At 51.1% G+C, this 23,688-nt stretch overlaps 7 non-coding genes across 7 annotated transcripts; all 7 read left to right on the forward strand.

Annotated features, from left to right (window-relative positions):
• The first annotated feature begins 4,509 nt into the window (after window positions 1-4,509).
• Trnar-ucg (transfer RNA arginine (anticodon UCG)) lies at window positions 4,510-4,582 on the forward strand. Its single transcript has one exon. It is a non-coding gene; the product is annotated as a tRNA-Arg (tRNA).
• Window positions 4,583-6,043: 1,461 nt separating this feature from the next.
• On the forward strand, window positions 6,044-6,116 carry Trnar-ucg (transfer RNA arginine (anticodon UCG)). Its single transcript has one exon. It is a non-coding gene; the product is annotated as a tRNA-Arg (tRNA).
• Window positions 6,117-13,016: 6,900 nt separating this feature from the next.
• Window positions 13,017-13,089, forward strand: Trnar-ucg (transfer RNA arginine (anticodon UCG)). The gene has a single exon. It is a non-coding gene; the product is annotated as a tRNA-Arg (tRNA).
• Window positions 13,090-14,529: 1,440 nt separating this feature from the next.
• On the forward strand, window positions 14,530-14,602 carry Trnar-ucg (transfer RNA arginine (anticodon UCG)). Its single transcript has one exon. It is a non-coding gene; the product is annotated as a tRNA-Arg (tRNA).
• A 1,446-nt stretch (window positions 14,603-16,048) lies between these two features.
• Trnar-ucg (transfer RNA arginine (anticodon UCG)) lies at window positions 16,049-16,121 on the forward strand. Its single transcript has one exon. It is a non-coding gene; the product is annotated as a tRNA-Arg (tRNA).
• A 1,449-nt stretch (window positions 16,122-17,570) lies between these two features.
• On the forward strand, window positions 17,571-17,643 carry Trnar-ucg (transfer RNA arginine (anticodon UCG)). Its single transcript has one exon. It is a non-coding gene; the product is annotated as a tRNA-Arg (tRNA).
• Window positions 17,644-19,076: 1,433 nt separating this feature from the next.
• Window positions 19,077-19,149, forward strand: Trnar-ucg (transfer RNA arginine (anticodon UCG)). The gene has a single exon. It is a non-coding gene; the product is annotated as a tRNA-Arg (tRNA).
• The last annotated feature ends 4,539 nt before the right edge of the window (window positions 19,150-23,688 follow it).

The raw sequence follows: 23,688 nt of genomic DNA on the forward strand, positions 1-23,688 counted from the left end.
CCCCTTCCTCCCCCCGTCAACCCCAACCCCCACGTCGCCCGCCGACCCTCACCGCCGTGATCACTCGGCTTAGCCCGACGATCACGGAGGAAGAGGTGCTGGCGGAGTTGAAGGCCCACCCGTACCTGGAGGTGCGAGCTGTTCGCCGCATTTTCAACTCTGCGGGCCCCACTCGCCTTATGCGAGTTTTCTCCGAACACGCTCCCTCCATCGACCATCTCCTTAAGGAGGGTGCCCTCCTCTTCCACCGCCGGTATAAGGTTGACCCCTCCCGCTCCCCACCGCAATCCATTCGCTGCCAGAGGTGTCTGCGTTATAACGCACACCCAACATCAGAGTGCCGCGAGGCCCCAGTCTGCCCGCATTGTAAGCAAGCGCACTTCCTCCGGCAGTGCCCCAACCTTCAGTCTCCTCCCTCCTGCAATACCTGCAACCTCCAACACCCTACCTACTCCCAGAAATGCAAGGCTCGACCTCCTCCATCCGCTCCTGAACTCACTGTTCCTCTCCGCCCTTTGGATGACCCCACCCCTCCTGGCAATTCCCTCCGTCCTCCCCCCACCGCAGAGGACATCATCAGGTTCGTCACAATAGTGCTCCAGAACGTCCATCCCTTTCAGCGTCCCCACACCCTCCACCAGATTTCCCTCGCTGCCCGTTCCGTGTTCCACCTCAACACCTACGCCACCTATTCCCACAACCAGGCCCATTTCACCTTCTCCCGTCTCGACACCCTCGTTTAAATTCCCATTATGGCACGACAGCACCGTATCCTGTTCAATAACATCCGCTCCCTTCCCACCAACAAGCACCTCCTTATGCATACCCTTACGACCCACCGTGTGGATGCCTTCCTTCTGAACGAAACCTTTCTTCAGCCCCACCACACCGTCCACACCTCGCCCTACCTCCTTCACCGGTCTGACAATCCACTCCAGATAGCGCGTGGCGGAGTTGCCATTGGCCACCACCGCCAGATCCCTGTCCGGCTCCAACCCCTCCTTCCTGACCCCACAGAACACTTGATCCTTAGTCTCTTCTTCCCCGGCCTTACCCTTACCTGTGCCACCATCTATGTCCGCCCCGCTGCACCTATTCCTTTCGACTTCCTTTCCCACATCGACCGTACCTTCTCCTCCTACGTGATCGCCGCCGACCTTAACATCCATAGTCGTTCTGCCGCCCAGTTACGGCGGTGGCATCGGTTCCTTGCCACCCTCCAAGGCGACGTCCTTCCAATTCCCCAACACACCCGCCCTGAATCCAATACCACTCCCGATGTCGTCCTAGCCTCCCCCACCCTGCTTGGCCGCATAGCGGTGGACGTCCTTGATCCCATTGGCAGTGACCATCTCCCTGTCCTCCTCACTGTATCAGACGGTCGTCGCCCCCGTCCCGACCCGCGCCATGACCCTCCCCCGAAATATGTCCATGACTACTCCCGTGCCAACTGGAATGCCTACCGGGACTCCCTTGCTCTCCAGGTCGATAGCCACCCCCTCACCTACCACCAACCTGATGACGTTACCCGTGCTGCCTCCTTTCTCCAGCAGACCTTGTCTGAGGCCGTGGAGGCCCACGTCCCTACCATTGCCATCCATCCGCACCGCCCCACCTTACCCCAACAGGCCGTCCTTCTCCTGCGTGAATCCCGCCGGCTCTACCGTGCCTTCCTTCACACACGTGACCAGGACACACTACGACGCCACCGGCAACTACAGCGACACATCAGGAACTTACTCACGGCAAAGAAACGCCGGGACTGGCGACAGACATGCACCCGTCTTAATGCCACCTTACCTATCAACTCGTCCAAGTACTGGTCAGCCTTCCGCCGCCTTACCGGATCTAAACCCTCTCCCTACTACCCTCTCCTTCATGATGACCACCCCTTCCCTGATGCCCTTAGTAAGGCCAACCATTTCGCCTCCTACCTCTCCGATATCCTTACCATCCCTGACGATCCCCAGTTCGATTATTCCCTCTTTCCTGATGTCCGTGATCGAACTGATACCTCTGTCCCCCCGCTTGCTCCTGGCTTCCAGTACTTGGACAACATCACACACACAGAACTAAATACCCCAATCACCACTCAAGATATCATTGCTACACTTCGCCCTAAACGCAACACTGCTCCCGGTCACGATCGTGTTACTTACCGTCACCTCCGTGAAGCTCCTGCCTCCTTCCTCTCCACATTGGCCAGGCTCTACAATGTGGTCCTGTCCACCGGCAACTACCCCGACCTGTGGAAAACCTCCCGGATCCTGATGTTCCTCAAGCCCGACAAACCGCCTTCCGCTGTCTCCTCCTACCGTCCCATTAGCCTTACCTCGGTCTTCAGCAAGGTCCTGGAATCCATTCTTACCCGCCGCCTACACAAGCACCTTCACCAACACCGCCTCCTCCCCCCTACCCAATGTGGCTTTCGGCCGTCCTTCTCAGCCGATGACCTCCTCCTTCACCTCACTCACCTCCTCTCCGAACAACTCAATTCCCGTCGTTCCGCCATCTTCCTTTCCCTCGACCTCGAACGCGCATATGACCGTGTGTGGCATTCCGGTCTCCTTTTCAAGCTCCAAACCTTTGCTCTTCCTCTCAACTATGTCCGTCTGGTCGCTTCCTTCCTTTCCCACCGTCCTTCCTATGTCACCATCCACAACACTGATTCCTACACCTTCTACCCCTCCGCCGGTGTGCCCCAAGGTTCCGTCCTTTCCCCTCTTCTCTACCTCCTTTACACGGCAGACATGCCTCCACCTGCACCTCCCCTACACCTTCTCCAGTACGCCGATGACACTGCCTTCCTTGCCCTCGCTCCCACCCTGCAACGCTCCCAGCACCTTCTCCAATCCTATCTTGACCGGTTCACCACTTGGTGTAACCAGTGGTTGCTCAAGGTCAATCCTTCCAAGACCCAGGCGATCATTGTAGGCAAAACCACTCGTTCCTTCCGTCTCCTTGATTTCTATCTTACTATTTATGGCCGTCCCATCACCCTCACACCTACTCTCAAGTACCTTGGTGTCACCCTCGACCGTCGCCTCTCCTGGAACCCACATCTCCGGACGATCCAAGCCAAGGCACGCTCCCGCCTCCGCCTCCTTAAGCTCCTTTCTGGCCGTACATGGGGTCTGGACCCTTCCACCATCCTCTACACCTACAAGTCCCTCATCCGTCCTATCCTTTGCTATGCTCATCCCGCCTGGATCTCTGCCCCTCCTACCTTCTACAAGTCCATTCAGATCCTAGAACGCCATGCGCTCCGCCTCGCCTATCGCATCCGTCTCCCTTCCCCCACGCGGATCCTCTATGACCTGATTCCCTTCCCGCACCTCCTCCTTTTCCTCGAACGGTTACGGATCCTCTACACCTCCCGCAAGCTTGATCCTCCACACCCTCTTGTCTCTCCCATCCTCTCCCACCCCAACCCGCTGCCGCGCCTGCATTCCTATATCCCACCTGCTCTCCATCTTTACACCCTCCACACCCTCTCCCTCGGTGGCTTCCGTCAACTCCCCCTCCCTGATGATGCCCTCCTCCCCTCCATCTACCCCTCCTACCAACTTTGAGCCTTACCTTCCCTCTCCTCTCCTTTTCCTGTGGGCACCCTCTCTCCCTTCTCTCCCTCCCTCCCCTCCCCTTTCTCCTTGGGCTTCCACTCCCCCTACCCTCCCCCTTCTCCTCCATCCCTCTCCTCCACTGGCATCTTCCCCTCCCCCTCTCTCTCCTCTTCCCCACACCTTTTCCCCTTGGCAGGCCACGACTCTGCTGTCTTCCATCAGTTACTTTCATCGTCCTACGCCGAAGACCATCGCATGTGTTTGTGCCTCGACTCTCCTGCAGTGTGTTTGTGTTTCGTCGTTTGTGCTCCGCTGGTTCACGTGTGGCCATCTGCCATCTGCGTTTGTGCACCGTGTTTCTCCGCTTTTATCCATTGTGCTACGCACGTGACCGACTCCGTTTTAACTCTGTTTTGTCTACTGTTTGTACCCCGCCGTCTTGATTGTTTTTATATCTCACTCATCTCTGTTCTGTGTATACTCTGAGGCCGAAGAGCGGCATACTTGGTCCGCTGCCGGCCTACCTGTTTGTCACAGGTATTAAAATCACAATAAAGGAAAAAAAAAAAAAAAAGGTACGGCATAAGGTGGGACGAGGCATTCTGAATTACATTTTATAGATGTATTTCTCACAAATCTCTGAGCCTCTCGCGGTCGTCGTCGTCGTCGTCGTCGTCGTCGTCGTCGCCGCCGCCGCCGCTTCTGCAGAATTAGCAAATGGCCATCGTAGCAAATGCGGCGAGGGACACCCTGCCATCGATTCCGATTGCGCAAAGTGTGTGGTCTTGTTTTCCTGTCTATGTTTGGTCGGTCTCGTAAGAGGTTGAATGTAACGAATGGGTGGGAAAGAGTAAGGGGCAGCGGCTGTGTGGAACGAAAACACAATTCCTCAGGGGGTGTGAGCGTTTCGAGATGAATCGTATATAAGTTATACTTGGTCGTCAGTGACCGTGTGGCCTAATGGATAAGGCGTCGGACATCGGATCCGAAGATTGCAGGTTCGAATCCTGTCACGGTCGTGTTTCTCCAGTTCTGAGAAACAAACATACCGTTTTAATGTAGCAATTGTGCAGTACGAAACCATCTGAATGTTGCTGTTGACCATTTTGTGCTTGGAGATGGTCTTGAGCTTGAAACACACACAAGAAGACCGGTGTTAACTAGCGAAATGGTCGGCAGAGTGCCCTCACCGCGAGGTTTGACTGGCACTTGCACATCTAAAACAACGTCGGAAAGTAACTCGTTCGGCTTTTGAGTCACGTCAAGTATGTGTGTTAATTTTGACGCCGCTAGCTCTGCAGATTGTCATGCAATTCCTTTACCTCTCAGAAATGATTATGAAATAAAAGTGAAGTACGTGACGAGTGTGACGTTAGGAAAACATTAGGCAGCATGGAGAGATTCTGTATGCGACCAACCAACCCAAACGAGTACTGTGTGATCTGCTACCCAGCAGGTACCCAACGAGGCAGCACGGCTAGCTCAGTCGGTAGAGCATGAGACTCTTAATCATAGGGTTGTGGGTTCGAGCCCTACCCTGGGCGGAACGGAATTTTTCTCCGCTGCAGATGTAAATTACCGATTTTCTGATTAACGTGATGTAATGGAAATAGCAACTTTAAAATTTGCCTACGACTCAATCAGTCGCAAGAAAACTGTATTTGAAGGTGAAGGTGATTTTGTAGACATGTGAAAGTCATGTTCTGAAGTGCAGGTGGTTTTGTTTGGAGAGAACATCGGCTACGTGTCAGATGTGTATCCAAGCAGTAATGGGTCGCCATAGCTGCAAATATTAGTGAAAAATATGAAGTGTTGTCAGCTGAAGTCTGAAGATTCAGACGACCGTACGGACAAAGTAAGCAAAAGTTCCGCTAGGCCGCGCCTCTTTAGCTCAGTGGTAGAGCACTGGTCTAGTAAACCAGGAGTCGTGAATTCCATCCTCACAGGAAGAAGACGAATTTTGGAAATCAGTTGCGCGTCATGGCCGTATAGCAAACAGTATCTGTGATGGCGAACAATTAGCGTGAGGAGTTTTACTAAGAATTACTCTCAAATGTGATTAAGGCGAATGGCGCTGATAAAGCATTTGCCAAAGCGGTACGGCATAAGGTGGGACAAGGCAGTGTGAATTACATTTTATAGATATATTTCTCACAAATCGCTGAGCCTCTCGCGGTCGTCGTCGTCGTCGTCGTCGTCGTCGTCGTCGTCGTCGTCGTCGTCGCCGCCGCCGCTTCTGCAGAATTAGCAAATAGCCATCGTAGCAAATGCGGCGAGGGACACCCTGCCATCGATTTCGATTGCGCAAAGTGTGTGGTCTTGTTTTCCTGTCTATGTTTGGTCGGTCTCGTAAGAGGTTGAATGTAACGAATGGGTGGGAAAGAGTAAGGGGCAGCGGCTGTGTGGAACGAAAACACAATTCCTCAGGGGGTGTGAGAGTTTCGAGATGAATCGTATATAAGTTATACTTGGTCGTCAGTGACCGTGTGGCCTAATGGATAAGGCGTCGGACTTCGGATCCGAAGATTGCAGGTTCGAATCCTGTCGCGGTCGTGTTTTTCCAGTTCTGAGAAACAAACATACCGTTTTAATGTAGCAATTGTGCAGTACGAAACCGTCTGAATGTTGCTGTTGACCATTTTGTGCTTGGAGATGGTCTTGAGCTTGAAACACACACAAGAAGACCGGTTTTAACTAGCGAAATGGTCGGCAGAGTGCCCTCACCGCGAGGTTTGACTGGCACTTGCACATCTAAAACAACGTCGGAAAGTAACTCGTTCGGCTTTTGAGTCACGTCAAGTATGTGTGTTAATTTTGACGCCGCTAGCTCTGCAGATTGTCATGCAATTCCTTTACCTCTCAGAAATGATTATGAAATAAAAGTGAAGTACGTGACGAGTGTCGTTAGGAAAACATTAGGCAGCATGGAGAGATTCTGTATGGGACCAACCAACCCAAACGAGTACTGTGTGATCTGCTACCCAGGAGGTACCCAACGAGGCAGCACGGCTAGCTCAGTCGGTAGAGCATGAGACTCTTAATCATAGGGTCGTGGGTTCGAGCCCTACCCTGGGCGGAACGGAATTTTTCTCCGCTGCAGATGTAAATTACCGATTTTCTGATTAACGTGATGTAATGGAAAGAGCAACTTTAAAATTTGCCTACGTCTCAATCAGTCACAAGAAAACTGAAGGTGAAGGTGATTTTGTAGACATGTGAAAGTCTTGTTCTGAAGTGCAGGTGGTTTTGTTTGGAGAGAACATCGGCTATGTGTCAGATGTGTAGCCAAGCAGTAATGGGTCGCCATAGCTGCTAATATTAGTCAAAAATATGAAGTGTTGTCAGCTGAAGTCTGATGATTCAGACGACCGTGCGGCGAAGTACGCAAAAGTTCCGCTAGGCCGCGCCTCTTTAGCTCAGTGGTAGAGCACTGGTCTAGTAAACCTGGAGTCGTGAGTTTCATCCTTACAGGAGGAAGACGAATTTTGGAAATCAGTTGCGCGTCATGGCCGTATAGCAAACAGTATCTGTGATGGCGAACAATTAGCGAGAGGCGTTTTATTAAGAATTACTCTCAGATGTGATTAAGGCGAATGGCGCTGATAAAGCATTTGCCAAAGCGGTACGGCATATTCTTCGGCGGACCTCGGAAGAGTTCCGCCCTTCGATACCTTGCAGAGTACTGCTACGTATCGAAGTGTTAGGGCTTCGCAGAAGTCGCAGTCGCAGTCGCAGTCGCAGTCGCAGTCGCAGTCGCAGTTCCGGAACCGCCAGCAGCAGCAGCAGCAGCAGCAGCAGCAGCAGTTTCCAGTGCCGCCAGTTTTGCAGTAGCAGTCGTCGCCGGACCCAGCCGCAGCTTCCGGACCCAGCCGCCGCCGCCGCCGCCGCCGCCGCAGCTTCCGGCCCCCGCCGCCGCCGCCGCCGCCGCCGCCGCCGCAGCTTCCGGCCCCCGCCGCCGCCGCCGCCGCCGCCGCCGCCAGGACCCAGTGCTTCGTCTTCCTCTCCTGCTTTCGTTGTCGTCGCTATTCTCGTCTTCGTCTTTGCCTTCATCCTTTCGCTCCTCGACGTCTCTCATCTGTCATCTGTAATCTGTTCCTGACTTTGTCCCTTGTCTGTCCCCATTCTTCTTTTCTGTGTTTCCAGTTTTCCTTACTGCCATCATGACCACCCCCACCACCACCGCCACTACCACCGCCATCGTCTATACGACGCCCTCCCTCGCTGCCACTACTCTTACTTGGTGTGCTCAGTCGCCCCCGTCCTACTATATCCCGCCCCTCCTCACCCTTCCCACCCCAGCTCCCTTTGTCGCCCCATCCCCTGCTCCTTCTCCCCAAGCCTCCACACACGACCCCTTTCCCCCACTCCCCCACACCACTCATGCGGCCCCTGCCAGGGTTGTGTCTCGTCGGGCTACGACCCATGCCGCACCATCGCCGGCGCCAGCACCACCACCTGCAGCAGCGCCACAACCAGCAGCAGCACCAACAGCAGCACCAACAGCAGCACCAGCACCAGCACCGACACCGGGACCTGCCGCTTCCCGTCATCTCCCCGTCACTCCTGTGCCCCACACCTCCTCCCATCCTGTCCCCGCTGTTAAGCGTCCCAGTGGCACCCCCGCCTCCTCTGCACCCAAGAAGTCCCAGCATCTTCCCCCTCCCCCACCCCTAGATGCCATGGATGTCTCCCCTCCAGCCCCCTCTACTTCCTCTTCTAACTCCCCCTCCTACAAGTATCTCCTCTCCCGTCCTGATCCCTCTCTCCTGGAGGCCCGCAACCTGACCTTGCTCCTCCGCCAATACTTCCCTGCAGCCCCCATCTCCCTTCTTACCCCCCGTAGGGACTCTGTCTTGATCACCTCCCCAAGCCCTACCCTACACTCCGACATCCTCTCCCGAATTCCTCTCACCCGATTTGGACCTAATGCCTCCCTTGCCCCTGCTCCTTCCCCTTCCTCCCCCCGTCAACCCCAACCCCCACGTCGCCCGCCGACCCTCACCGCCGTGATCACTCGGCTTAGCCCGACGATCACGGAGGAAGAGGTGCTGGCGGAGTTGAAGGCCCACCCGTACCTGGAGGTGCGAGCTGTTCGCCGCATTTTCAACTCTGCGGGCCCCACTCGCCTTATGCGAGTTTTCTCCGAACACGCTCCCTCCATCGACCATCTCCTTAAGGAGGGTGCCCTCCTCTTCCACCGCCGGTATAAGGTTGACCCCTCCCGCTCCCCACCGCAATCCATTCGCTGCCAGAGGTGTCTGCGTTATAACGCACACCCAACATCAGAGTGCCGCGAGGCCCCAGTCTGCCCGCATTGTAAGCAAGCGCACTTCCTCCGGCAGTGCCCCAACCTTCAGTCTCCTCCCTCCTGCAATACCTGCAACCTCCAACACCCTACCTACTCCCAGAAATGCAAGGCTCGACCTCCTCCATCCGCTCCTGAACTCACTGTTCCTCTCCGCCCTTTGGATGACCCCACCCCTCCTGGCAATTCCCTCCGTCCTCCCCCCACCGCAGAGGACATCATCAGGTTCGTCACAATAGTGCTCCAGAACGTCCATCCCTTTCAGCGTCCCCACACCCTCCACCAGATTTCCCTCGCTGCCCGTTCCGTGTTCCACCTCAACACCTACGCCACCTATTCCCACAACCAGGCCCATTTCACCTTCTCCCGTCTCGACACCCTCGTTTAAATTCCCATTATGGCACGACAGCACCGTATCCTGTTCAATAACATCCGCTCCCTTCCCACCAACAAGCACCTCCTTATGCATACCCTTACGACCCACCGTGTGGATGCCTTCCTTCTGAACGAAACCTTTCTTCAGCCCCACCACACCGTCCACACCTCGCCCTACCTCCTTCACCGGTCTGACAATCCACTCCAGATAGCGCGTGGCGGAGTTGCCATTGGCCACCACCGCCAGATCCCTGTCCGGCTCCAACCCCTCCTTCCTGACCCCACAGAACACTTGATCCTTAGTCTCTTCTTCCCCGGCCTTACCCTTACCTGTGCCACCATCTATGTCCGCCCCGCTGCACCTATTCCTTTCGACTTCCTTTCCCACATCGACCGTACCTTCTCCTCCTACGTGATCGCCGCCGACCTTAACATCCATAGTCGTTCTGCCGCCCAGTTACGGCGGTGGCATCGGTTCCTTGCCACCCTCCAAGGCGACGTCCTTCCAATTCCCCAACACACCCGCCCTGAATCCAATACCACTCCCGATGTCGTCCTAGCCTCCCCCACCCTGCTTGGCCGCATAGCGGTGGACGTCCTTGATCCCATTGGCAGTGACCATCTCCCTGTCCTCCTCACTGTATCAGACGGTCGTCGCCCCCGTCCCGACCCGCGCCATGACCCTCCCCCGAAATATGTCCATGACTACTCCCGTGCCAACTGGAATGCCTACCGGGACTCCCTTGCTCTCCAGGTCGATAGCCACCCCCTCACCTACCACCAACCTGATGACGTTACCCGTGCTGCCTCCTTTCTCCAGCAGACCTTGTCTGAGGCCGTGGAGGCCCACGTCCCTACCATTGCCATCCATCCGCACCGCCCCACCTTACCCCCACAGGCCGTCCTTCTCCTGCGTGAATCCCGCCGGCTCTACCGTGCCTTCCTTCACACACGTGACCAGGACACACTACGACGCCACCGGCAACTACAGCGACACATCAGGAACTTACTCACGGCAAAGAAACGCCGGGACTGGCGACAGACATGCACCCGTCTTAATGCCACCTTACCTATCAACTCGTCCAAGTACTGGTCAGCCTTCCGCCGCCTTACCGGATCTAAACCCTCTCCCTACTACCCTCTCCTTCATGATGACCACCCCTTCCCTGATGCCCTTAGTAAGGCCAACCATTTCGCCTCCTACCTCTCCGATATCCTTACCATCCCTGACGATCCCCAGTTCGATTATTCCCTCTTTCCTGATGTCCGTGATCGAACTGATACCTCTGTCCCCCCGCTTGCTCCTGGCTTCCAGTACTTGGACAACATCACACACACAGAACTAAATACCCCAATCACCACTCAAGATATCATTGCTACACTTCGCCCTAAACGCAACACTGCTCCCGGTCACGATCGTGTTACTTACCGTCACCTCCGTGAAGCTCCTGCCTCCTTCCTCTCCACATTGGCCAGGCTCTACAATGTGGTCCTGTCCACCGGCTACTACCCCGACCTGTGGAAAACCTCCCGGATCCTGATGTTCCTCAAGCCCGACAAACCGCCTTCCGCTGTCTCCTCCTACCGTCCCATCAGCCTTACCTCGGTCTTCAGCAAGGTCCTGGAATCCATTCTTACCCGCCGCCTACACAAGCACCTTCACCAACACCGCCTCCTCCCCCCTACCCAATGTGGCTTTCGGCCGTCCTTCTCAGCCGATGACCTCCTCCTTCACCTCACTCACCTCCTCTCCGAACAACTCAATTCCCGTCGTTCCGCCATCTTCCTTTCCCTCGACCTCGAACGCGCATATGACCGTGTGTGGCATTCCGGTCTCCTTTTCAAGCTCCAAACCTTTGCTCTTCCTCTCAACTATGTCCGTCTGGTCGCTTCCTTCCTTTCCCACCGTCCTTCCTATGTCACCATCCACAACACTGATTCCTACACCTTCTACCCCTCCGCCGGTGTGCCCCAAGGTTCCGTCCTTTCCCCTCTTCTCTACCTCCTTTACACGGCAGACATGCCTCCACCTGCACCTCCCCTACACCTTCTCCAGTACGCCGATGACACTGCCTTCCTTGCCCTCGCTCCCACCCTGCAACGCTCCCAGCACCTTCTCCAATCCTATCTTGACCGGTTCACCACTTGGTGTAACCAGTGGTTGCTCAAGGTCAATCCTTCCAAGACCCAGGCGATCATTGTAGGCAAAACCACTCGTTCCTTCCGTCTCCTTGATTTCTATCTTACTATTTATGGCCGTCCCATCACCCTCACACCTACTCTCAAGTACCTTGGTGTCACCCTCGACCGTCGCCTCTCCTGGAACCCACATCTCCGGACGATCCAAGCCAAGGCACGCTCCCGCCTCCGCCTCCTTAAGCTCCTTTCTGGCCGTACATGGGGTCTGGACCCTTCCACCATCCTCTACACCTACAAGTCCCTCATCCGTCCTATCCTTTGCTATGCTCATCCCGCCTGGATCTCTGCCCCTCCTACCTTCTACAAGTCCATTCAGATCCTAGAACGCCATGCGCTCCGCCTCGCCTATCGCATCCGTCTCCCTTCCCCCACGCGGATCCTCTATGACCTGATTCCCTTCCCGCACCTCCTCCTTTTCCTCGAACGGTTACGGATCCTCTACACCTCCCGCAAGCTTGATCCTCCACACCCTCTTGTCTCTCCCATCCTCTCCCACCCCAACCCGCTGCCGCGCCTGCATTCCTATATCCCACCTGCTCTCCATCTTTACACCCTCCACACCCTCTCCCTCGGTGGCTTCCGTCAACTCCCCCTCCCTGATGATGCCCTCCTCCCCTCCATCTACCCCTCCTACCAACTTTGAGCCTTACCTTCCCTCTCCTCTCCTTTTCCTGTGGGCACCCTCTCTCCCTTCTCTCCCTCCCTCCCCTCCCCTTTCTCCTTGGGCTTCCACTCCCCCTACCCTCCCCCTTCTCCTCCATCCCTCTCCTCCACTGGCATCTTCCCCTCCCCCTCTCTCTCCTCTTCCCCACACCTTTTCCCCTTGGCAGGCCACGACTCTGCTGTCTTCCATCAGTTACTTTCATCGTCCTACGCCGAAGACCATCGCATGTGTTTGTGCCTCGACTCTCCTGCAGTGTGTTTGTGTTTCGTCGTTTGTGCTCCGCTGGTTCACGTGTGGCCATCTGCCATCTGCGTTTGTGCACCGTGTTTCTCCGCTTTTATCCATTGTGCTACGCACGTGACCGACTCCGTTTTAACTCTGTTTTGTCTACTGTTTGTACCCCGCCGTCTTGATTGTTTTTATATCTCACTCATCTCTGTTCTGTGTATACTCTGAGGCCGAAGAGCGGCATACTTGGTCCGCTGCCGGCCTACCTGTTTGTCACAGGTATTAAAATCACAATAAAGGAAAAAAAAAAAAAAAAAAAGGTACGGCATAAGGTGGGACGAGGCATTCTGAATTACATTTTATAGATGTATTTCTCACAAATCTCTGAGCCTCTCGCGGTCGTCGTCGTCGTCGTCGTCGTCGCCGCCGCCGCCGCTTCTGCAGAATTAGCAAATGGCCATCGTAGCAAATGCGGCGAGGGACACCCTGCCATCGATTCCGATTGCGCAAAGTGTGTGGTCTTGTTTTCCTGTCTATGTTTGGTCGGTCTCGTAAGAGGTTGAATGTAACGAATGGGTGGGAAAGAGTAAGGGGCAGCGGCTGTGTGGAACGAAAACACAATTCCTCAGGGGGTGTGAGCGTTTCGAGATGAATCGTATATAAGTTATACTTGGTCGTCAGTGACCGTGTGGCCTAATGGATAAGGCGTCGGACATCGGATCCGAAGATTGCAGGTTCGAATCCTGTCACGGTCGTGTTTCTCCAGTTCTGAGAAACAAACATACCGTTTTAATGTAGCAATTGTGCAGTACGAAACCATCTGAATGTTGCTGTTGACCATTTTGTGCTTGGAGATGGTCTTGAGCTTGAAACACACACAAGAAGACCGGTGTTAACTAGCGAAATGGTCGGCAGAGTGCCCTCACCGCGAGGTTTGACTGGCACTTGCACATCTAAAACAACGTCGGAAAGTAACTCGTTCGGCTTTTGAGTCACGTCAAGTATGTGTGTTAATTTTGACGCCGCTAGCTCTGCAGATTGTCATGCAATTCCTTTACCTCTCAGAAATGATTATGAAATAAAAGTGAAGTACGTGACGAGTGTGACGTTAGGAAAACATTAGGCAGCATGGAGAGATTCTGTATGGGACCAACCAACCCAAACGAGTACTGTGTGATCTGCTACCCAGCAGGTACCCAACGAGGCAGCACGGCTAGCTCAGTCGGTAGAGCATGAGACTCTTAATCATAGGGTTGTGGGTTCGAGCCCTACCCTGGGCGGAACGGAATTTTTCTCCGCTGCAGATGTAAATTACCGATTTTCTGATTAACGTGATGTAATGGAAATAGCAACTTTAAAATTTGCCTACGACTCAATCAGTCGCAAGAAAACTGTATTTGAAGGTGAAGGTGATTTTGTAGACATGTGAAAGTCATGTTCTGAAGTGCAGGTGGTTTTGTTTGGAGAGAACATCGGCTACGTGTCAGATGTGTATCCAAGCAGTAATGGGTCGCCATAGCTGCAAATATTAGTGAAAAATATGAAGTGTTGTCAGCTGAAGTCTGAAGATTCAGACGACCGTACGGACGAAGTAAGCAAAAGTTCCGCTAGGCCGCGCCTCTTTAGCTCAGTGGTAGAGCACTGGTCTAGTAAACCAGGAGTCGTGAATTCCATCCTCACAGGAAGAAGACGAATTTTGGAAATCAGTTGCGCGTCATGGCCGTATAGCAAACAGTATCTGTGATGGCGAACAATTAGCGTGAGGAGTTTTACTAAGAATTACTCTCAAATGTGATTAAGGCGAATGGCGCTGATAAAGCATTTGCCAAAGCGGTACGGCATAAGGTGGGACAAGGCAGTGTGAATTACATTTTATAGATATATTTCTCACAAATCGCTGAGCCTCTCGCGGTCGTCGTCGTCGTCGTCGTCGTCGTCGCCGCCGCCGCTTCTGCAGAATTAGCAAATAGCCATCGTAGCAAATGCGGCGAGGGACACCCTGCCATCGATTTCGATTGCGCAAAGTGTGTGGTCTTGTTTTCCTGTCTATGTTTGGTCGGTCTCGTAAGAGGTTGAATGTAACGAATGGGTGGGAAAGAGTAAGGGGCAGCGGCTGTGTGGAACGAAAACACAATTCCTCAGGGGGTGTGAGAGTTTCGAGATGAATCGTATATAAGTTATACTTGGTCGTCAGTGACCGTGTGGCCTAATGGATAAGGCGTCGGACTTCGGATCCGAAGATTGCAGGTTCGAATCCTGTCACGGTCGTGTTTTTCCAGTTCTGAGAAACAAACATACCGTTTTAATGTAGCAATTGTGCAGTACGAAACCGTCTGAATGTTGCTGTTGACCATTTTGTGCTTGGAGATGGTCTTGAGCTTGAAACACACACAAGAAGACCGGTTTTAACTAGCGAAATGGTCGGCAGAGTGCCCTCACCGCGAGGTTTGACTGGCACTTGCACATCTAAAACAACGTCGGAAAGTAACTCGTTCGGCTTTTGAGTCACGTCAAGTATGTGTGTTAATTTTGACGCCGCTAGCTCTGCAGATTGTCATGCAATTCCTTTACCTCTCAGAAATGATTATGAAATAAAAGTGAAGTACGTGACGAGTGTCGTTAGGAAAACATTAGGCAGCATGGAGAGATTCTGTATGGGACCAACCAACCCAAACGAGTACTGTGTGATCTGCTACCCAGGAGGTACCCAACGAGGCAGCACGGCTAGCTCAGTCGGTAGAGCATGAGACTCTTAATCATAGGGTCGTGGGTTCGAGCCCTACCCTGGGCGGAACGGAATTTTTCTCCGCTGCAGATGTAAATTACCGATTTTCTGATTAACGTGATGTAATGGAAATAGCAACTTTAAAATTTGCCTACGTCTCAATCAGTCGCAAGAAAACTTTATTTGAAGGTGAAGGTGATTTTGTAGACGTGTGAAAGTCATGTTCTGAAGTGCAGGTGGTTTTGTTTGGAGAGAACATCGGCTACGTGTCAGATGTGTAGCCAAGCAGTAATGGGTCGCCATAGCTGCTAATATTAGTCAAAAATACGAAGTGTTGTCAGCTGAAGTCTGATGATTCAGACGACCGTGCGGCGAAGTAAGCAAAAGTTCCGCTAGGCCGCGCCCCTTTAGCTCAGTGGTAGAGCACTGGTCTAGTAAACCAGGAGTCGTGAGTTCCATCCTCACAGGAAGAAGACGAATTTTGGAAATCAGTTGCGCGTCATGGCCGTATAGCAAACAGTATCTGTGATGGCGAACAATTAGCGTGAGGAGTTTTACTAAGAATTACTCTCAAATGTGATTAAGGCGAATGGCGCTGATAAAGCATTTGCCAAAGCGGTACGGCATAAGGTGGGACGAGGCAGTGTGAATTACATTTTATAGATATATTTCTCACAAATCGCTGAGCCTCTCGCGGTCGTCGTCGTCCTCGTCGTCGTCGTCGTCGTCGTCGCCGCCGCCGCTTCTGCAGAATTAGCAAATAGCCATCGTAGCAAATGCGGCGAGGGACACCCTGCCATCGATTCCGATTGCGCAAAGTGTGTGGTCTTGTTTTCCTGTCTATGTTTGGTCGGTCTCGTAAGAGGTTGAATGTAACGAATGGGTGGGAAAGAGTAAGGGGCAGCGGCTGTGTGGAACGAAAACACAATTCCTCAGGGGGTGTGAGAGTTTCGAGATGAATCGTATATAAGTTATACTTGGTCGTCAGTGACCGTGTGGCCTAATGGATAAGGCGTCGGACTTCGGATCCGAAGATTGCAGGTTCGAATCCTGTCACGGTCGTGTTTTTCCAGTTCTGAGAAACAAACATACCGTTTTAATGTAGCAATTGTGCAGTACGAAACCGTCTGAAAGTTGCTGTTGACCATTTTGTGCTTGGAGATGGTCTTGAGCTTGAAACACACACAAGAAGACCGGTGTTAACTAGCGAAATGGTCGGCAGAGTGCCCTCACCGCGAGGTTTGACTGGCACTTGCACATCTAAAACAACGTCGGAAAGTAACTCGTTCGGCTTTTGAGTCACGTCAAGTATGTGTGTTAATTTTGACGCCGCTAGCTCTGCAGATTGTCATGCAATTCCTTTACCTCTCAGAAATGATTATGAAATAAAAGTGAAGTACGTGACGAGTGTGACGTTAGGAAAACATTAGGCAGCATGGAGAGATTCTGTATGGGACCAACCAACCCAAACGAGTACTGTGTGATCTGCTACCCAGCAGGTACCCAACGAGGCAGCACGGCTAGCTCAGTCGGTAGAGCATGAGACTCTTAATCGTAGGGTCGTGGGTTCGAGCCCTACCCTGGGCGGAACGGAATTTTTCTCCGCTGCAGATGTAAATTACCGATTTTCTGATTAACGTGATGTAATGGAAATAGCAACTTTAAAATTTGCCTACGTCTCAATCAGTCGCAAGAAAACTGTATTTGAAGGTGAAGGTGATTTTGTAGACGTGTGAAAGTCATGTTCTGAAGTGCAGGTGGTTTTGTTTGGAGAGAACATCGGCTACGTGTCAGATGTGTATCCAAGCAGTAATGGGTCGCCATAGCTGCAAATATTAGTGAAAAATATGAAGTGTTGTCAGCTGAAGTCTGAAGATTCAGACGACCGTACGGACGAAGTAAGCAAATGTTCCGCTAGGCCGCGCCTCTTTAGCTCAGTGGTAGAGCACTGGTCTAGTAAACCAGGAGTCGTGAGTTCCATCCTCACAGGAAGAAGACGAATTTTGGAAATCAGTTGCGCGTCATGGCCGTATAGCAAACAGTATCTGTGATGGCGAACAATTAGCGTGAGGAGTTTTACTAAGAATTACTCTCAGATGTGATTAAGGCGAATGGCGCTGATAAAGCATTTGCCAAAGCGGTACGGCATAAGGTGGGACGAGGCATTCTGAATTACATTTTATAGATATATTTCTCACAAATCGCTGAGCCTCTCGCGGTCGTCGTCGTCGTCGTCGTCGTCGTCGTCGTCGTCGCCGCCGCCGCTTCTGCAGAATTAGCAAATAGCCATCTTAGCAAATGCGGCGAGGGACACCCTGCCATCGATTCCGATTGCGCAAAGTGTGTGGTCTTGTTTTCCTGTCTATGTTTGGTCGGTCTCGTAAGAGGTTGAATGTAACGAATGGGTGGGAAAGAGTAAGGGGCAGCGGCTGTGTGGAACGAAAACACAATTCCTCAGGGGGTGTGAGCGTTTCGAGATGAATCGTATATAAGTTATACTTGGTCGTCAGTGACCGTGTGGCCTAATGGATAAGGCGTCGGACTTCGGATCCGAAGATTGCAGGTTCGAATCCTGTCACGGTCGTGTTTTTCCAGTTCTGAGAAACAAACATACCGTTTTAATGTAGCAATTGTGCAGTACGGAACCGTCTGAATGTTGCTGTTGACCATTTTGTGCTTGGAGATGGTCTTGAGCTTGAAACACACACAAGAAGACCGGTTTTAACTAGCGAAATGGTCGGCAGAGTGCCCTCACCGCGAGGTTTGACTGGCACTTGCACATCTAAAACAACGTCGGAAAGTAACTCGTTCGGCTTTTGAGTCACGTCAAGTATGTGTGTTAATTTTGACGCCGCTAGCTCTGCAGATTGTCATGCAATTCCTTTACCTCTCAGAAATGATTATGAAATAAAAGTGAAGTACGTGACGAGTGTGACGTTAGGAAAACATTAGGCAGCATGGAGAGATTCTGTATGGGACCAACCAACCCAAACGAGTACTGTGTGATCTGCTACCCAGCACGTACCCAACGAGGCAGCACGGCTAGCTCAGTCGGTAGAGCATGAGACTCTTAATCGTAGGGTCGTGGGTTCGAGCTCTACCCTGGGCGGAACGGAATTTTTCTCCGCTGCAGATGTAAATTACCGATTTTCTGATTAACGTGATGTAATGGAAATAGCAACTTTAAAATTTCCCTACGTCTCAATCAGTCGCAAGAAAACTGTATTTGAAGGTGAAGGTGATTTTGTAGACATGTGAAAGTCATGTTCTGAAGTGCAGGTGGTTTTGTTTGGAGAGAACATCGGCTACGTGTCAGATGTGTAGCCAAGCAGTAATGGGTCGCCATAGCTGCTAATATTAGTCAAAAATATGAAGTGTTGTCAGCTGAAGTCTGATGATTCAGACGACCGTGTGGCGAAGTACGCAAAAGTTCCGCTAGGCCGCGCCTCTTTAGCTCAGTGGTAGAGCACTGGTCTAGTAAACCAGGAGTCGTGAGTTCCATCCTTACAGGAGGAAGACGAATTTTGGAAATCAGTTGCGCGTCATGGCCGTATAGCAAACAGTATCTGTGATGGCGAACAATTAGCGAGAGGCGTTTTATTAAGAATTACTCTCAGATGTGATTAAGGCGAATGGCGCTGATAAAGCATTTGCCAAAGCGGTACGGCATAAGGTGGGACGAGGCATTCTGAATTACATTTTATAGATGTATTTCTCACAAATCTCTGAGCCTCTCGCGGTCGTCGTCGTCGTCGTCGTCGCCGCCGCCGCTTCTGCAGAATTAGCAAATGGCCATCGTAGCAAATGCGGCGAGAGACACCCTGCCATCGTTTCCGATTGCGCAAAGTGTGTGGTCTTGTTTTCCTGTCTATGTTTGGTCGGTCTCGTAAGAGGTTGAATGTAACGAATGGGTGGGAAAGAGTAAGGGGCAGCGGCTGTGTGGAACGAAAACACAATTCCTCAGGGGGTGTGAGCGTTTCGAGATGAATCGTATATAAGTTATACTTGGTCGTCAGTGACCGTGTGGCCTAATGGATAAGGCGTCGGACTTCGGATCCGAAGATTGCAGGTTCGAATCCTGTCACGGTCCTGTTTTTTGAGTTCTGAGAAACAAACGTACCGTTTTAATGTAGCAATTGTGCAGTACAAAACCGTCTGAATGTTGCTGTTGACCATTTTGTGCTTGGAGATGGTCTTGAGCTTGAAACACACACAAGAAGACCGGTGTTAACTAGCGAAATGGTCGGCAGAGTGCCTTCACCGCGAGGTTTGACTGGCACTTGCACATCTAAAACAACGTCGGAAAGTAACTCGTTCGGCTTTTGAGTCACGTCAAGTATGTGTGTTAATTTTGACGCCGCTAGCTCTGCAGATTGTCATGCAAATTCCTTTACCTCTCAGAAATGATTATGAAATAAAAGTGAAGTACGTGACGAGTGTGACGTTAGGAAAACATTAGGCAGCATGGAGAGATTCTGTATGGGACCAACCAACCCAAACGAGTACTGTGTGATCTGCTACCCAGCACGTACCCAACGAGGCAGCACGGCTAGCTCAGTCGGTAGAGCATGAGACTCTTAATCATAGGGTCGTGGGTTCGAGCCCTACCCTGGGCGGAACGGAATTTTTCTCCGCTGCAGATGTAAATTACCGATTTTCTGATTAACGTGATGTAATGGAAATAGCAACTTTAAAATTTCCCTACGTCTCAATCAGTCGCAAGAAAACTGTATTTGAAGGTGAAGGTGATTTTGTAGACATGTGAAAGTCATGTTCTGAAGTGCAGGTGGTTTTGTTTGGAGAGAACATCGGCTACGTGTCAGATGTGTAGCCAAGCAGTAATGGGTCGCCATAGCTGCTAATATTAGTCAAAAATATGAAGTGTTGTCAGCTGAAGTCTGATGATTCAGACGACCGTGTGGCGAAGTACGCAAAAGTTCCGCTAGGCCGCGCCTCTTTAGCTCAGTGGTAGAGCACTGGTCTAGTAAACCAGGAGTCGTGAGTTCCATCCTTACAGGAGGAAGACGAATTTTGGAAATCAGTTGCGCGTCATGGCCGTATAGCAAACAGTATCTGTGATGGCGAACAATTAGCGAGAGGCGTTTTATTAAGAATTACTCTCAGATGTGATTAAGGCGAATGGCGCTGATAAAGCATTTGCCAAAGCGGTACGGCATAAGGTGGGACGAGGCATTCTGAATTACATTTTATAGATGTATTTCTCACAAATCTCTGAGCCTCTCGCGGTCGTCGTCGTCGTCGTCGTCGTCGCCGCCGCCGCTTCTGCAGAATTAGCAAATGGCCATCGTAGCAAATGCGGCGAGGGACACCCTGCCATCGATTCCGATTGCGCAAAGTGTGTGGTCTTGTTTTCCTGTCTATGTTTGGTCGGTCTCGTAAGAGGTTGAATGTAACGAATGGGTGGGAAAGAGTAAGGGGCAGCGGCTGTGTGGAACGAAAACACAATTCCTCAGGGGGTGTGAGCGTTTCGAGATGAATCGTATATAAGTTATACTTGGTCGTCAGTGACCGTGTGGCCTAATGCATTCTGGCTTTAGCCGTCGCCGCGGTCGGACGTGCTTGTTGTTTACTCCGCGTACGTTAGCGCTATCGCCGGTGTTTGGTGTTTACGTGAAGTTAGCTGTACATTTTCGCTGTTATTTTTTGAGTGGTGTCTCTGATAAGTGTTTTTATAGTGCTTTCGTCCGTTCCACGTTTCGTGCTTCGCCGCAATTTCGGTTGTTGCCGGAATTTCGTCGGAACCGACGACCATGTCTGACACCGTCAGGAAGAATACTTTAGTCTTCTCGTTCGAGAAAGGAACACGGCCGGTCCAACCCACTGCGCTGGAAATCCACGATTGGCTGACTGAGGTAATCGGTATAAATTCTGACTCTGTTCATACCACGCAATTAGATGCTGAAAAATACTGTGTTTTTGTTAAATTTCTGAACTCAGTGACAGTCGATAAGTTGCTTGCAAAATGGGGTAATTCCGTTGAATTTGTTCATCGAGACGGTTCAAAAAGTAATGTCTCTGTACGAAAAGCTGATATCATGTACACCAATGTCAGGATTTTGAATGTTCCAATTGAAATTGATAATCAGTTGATCAAGGACGCTCTATCTAAATATGGCGAAGTTAAATCTATCTATAACGAAAGATGGTCGAAGCTATACAAGATACAGTGTTTTAATGGCATTAGATCCGTTGAAATGGAGGTGAAAGCCAACATTCCGTCCCATATATCCGTTGCAGGCCATAAAGCACATGTTGTGTATTCTGGTCAGGAGCGCACGTGCAATATTTGCAATGAGACAGGTCATTTCCGACAAGATTGTCCGCGCCGTGTTTTTGTTCTTCGGAACAATCTAACACAGCGTCAAAAACTGACCCTCAGCGATGTCTTACCAAATAGCACTTCCCTTCTTTCGGTTAACGACAGTGGTGCATGTACTTCTGCAGTGCCCGCCATAACTACTACGGAGTTCCCTCCCCTGAGCGTCATTACATCACACCCTTCTGTTCCCGGTTGCGATCTCCAGAATAAGAAGCGACCGTTGGAAACGACCGATGACGGCTCGGACGGCGAGTCCGCCCGTAATTCGCCTTCCACCCGCAAGCAGAAGCAGTGTAATGCGGATGTGCTCGAGGAAACAAACAGTACATGTATTGACGTGACGACAGCCGCTGAGGCAACCCGGCCGCTGTCGGCGGCTGAACAGGTACAAACGGTCCACGGAGGGGACGCAGTAACGATTGTCGCGGAGGCGGAAGAGGCGCACTCCGAAGCACAAGAGGTGACGGAGCGGAACCCAACTCAAGAACTTACAGACCCACAAACCGCCGACTCAGTCAGTGCTCTGGAGCTAGTGACGGAAGAACAAGGAAATGGCACTCGTAAAAAGGACGCTGTTGAGGCAGCTTCGGTCACAACGGTGGTAAAGATAGACAATCCGAATGACGGCGCGTTGAACCAAGATGTCCGAAGACGCCGACTCAAACCGCTACCTACTCTCAAAGCTTCCCGTAACCAAGGCAAACAACAACCAGCACAAGAGGAAGCGACGGCCAAGAACGTCTTGTATGAAATCATCACGGAAAGACCTAAGGAGGCACCTTCAAGTGACATTAGTGATGCAAAGCCCCTCGGTAAAACTAAAACCCGAGATGTTCGGAATCCTGCACCAAAATGAGGCTGTAAGATGAAAAAAAAAAAGGGGATTTTGTTGAACCAGTTTCATTTCTAATTGTACTACTGTCTTAGTCATATTTCAGAGGAACCAGATGAAGTGTTTACCGAGCTTCAAATACTGACTATTCTTTTAGATGTTTGTTTAAGCGGAGTCGTTTCTCTCTTCTAGAAGCTGCACATCTCTTTTCTTTTTTTTTATTAACATTTTGTTATCTTTTTAATCACTTATTTACTTTTTATGCAAACTAAATGTCCCAGGCATATACAATTACGACTATCAATATTAACAGGATTACATCCGTGACTAAAGTTACAGCGCTCAAGGATTATTTATATGAGTCAGGGACGGACATTGCTTTCCTACAGGAAGTAGTGCTGACTAATCTTACAGTGCCTGGATATTTGGCGATTTTAAATGTCTCACTTGACACCAACGTCGGTACAGCAATTTTAGTCAGGGAGGGGATTCCTGTCTCGGATATCGAGAGGTTGGACTCCGGCAGAGCGATAGGTATAAAAGTCTTTGGTTCTACCCTTATCAATCTGTATGCCCCTTCTGGCACATCCAATAGAATGGAAAGAGCACAGTTCTATAAAGAAGAAATCATTTATTTATTACGGAAAAACCCAAAAGATCTTATAATAGGCGGTGATTATAATTGTGTGATAAATAAGAAAGACCAGGTTCCGAATTTTAATAACTGCAGTGAACTGAAGCGTTTCGTCACTGTTTTACAGCTTAAAGATGCTTGGGAAATAATGTATCCCACTTTTGTGGCATTTACATTCCTAGGTCCTCACTCACGTAGCAGGATCGACAGACTCTACATATCGCAAAGTCTAGTTAGCTCCTTCATTAAAGCAGAGACGATTCCAGTTTACTTTTCTGATCATAGCTCCGTGCTAGCTTCCATCAACCTTACTGCGCAACCCACTCGCCGTTTTAGAAGTTCATGGCACCTTAATACGTCACTGATGCAGGACGACGGATTAGAAGAAAGTTTGACAGAAGCGTGGGCATTGTGCCTCCGCTCTGCAGATAGACACGTCTCAGTACTAGACTGGTGGTGCAACAGGGCAAAGCCTAAACTGAGAAAAGTTCTCATCCAGTATAGTGTACAACGATCGAAAGACTTGAAAAATTCCATCGAATTTTATTATACCATGCTGCGAAATTTATATGAGCAGGCAAACACTTCCAACGTCCGTCTGGCAGATATCAAGCAAACTAAGGCCAAATTGCTCAGTCTTAAAAGACAGCAGATGGAGGGTCTGAAATTAAAATCCAAGGCTAAGACATTCGTGGAGGATGAACATGCTTCCTTGTACCATCTACTGAAGCACGAAAGAAACAGGAGACGCACCTTCATTGATGGACTTCAGTCTGAAACTGGCGAGACACTCACGACTCAGAGAGACATCGTCAATGCAGTG

Source organism: Schistocerca gregaria, chromosome 3, assembly GCF_023897955.1.
Source record: "Schistocerca gregaria isolate iqSchGreg1 chromosome 3, iqSchGreg1.2, whole genome shotgun sequence".
Classification (NCBI taxonomy): domain Eukaryota; kingdom Metazoa; phylum Arthropoda; class Insecta; order Orthoptera; family Acrididae; genus Schistocerca; species Schistocerca gregaria.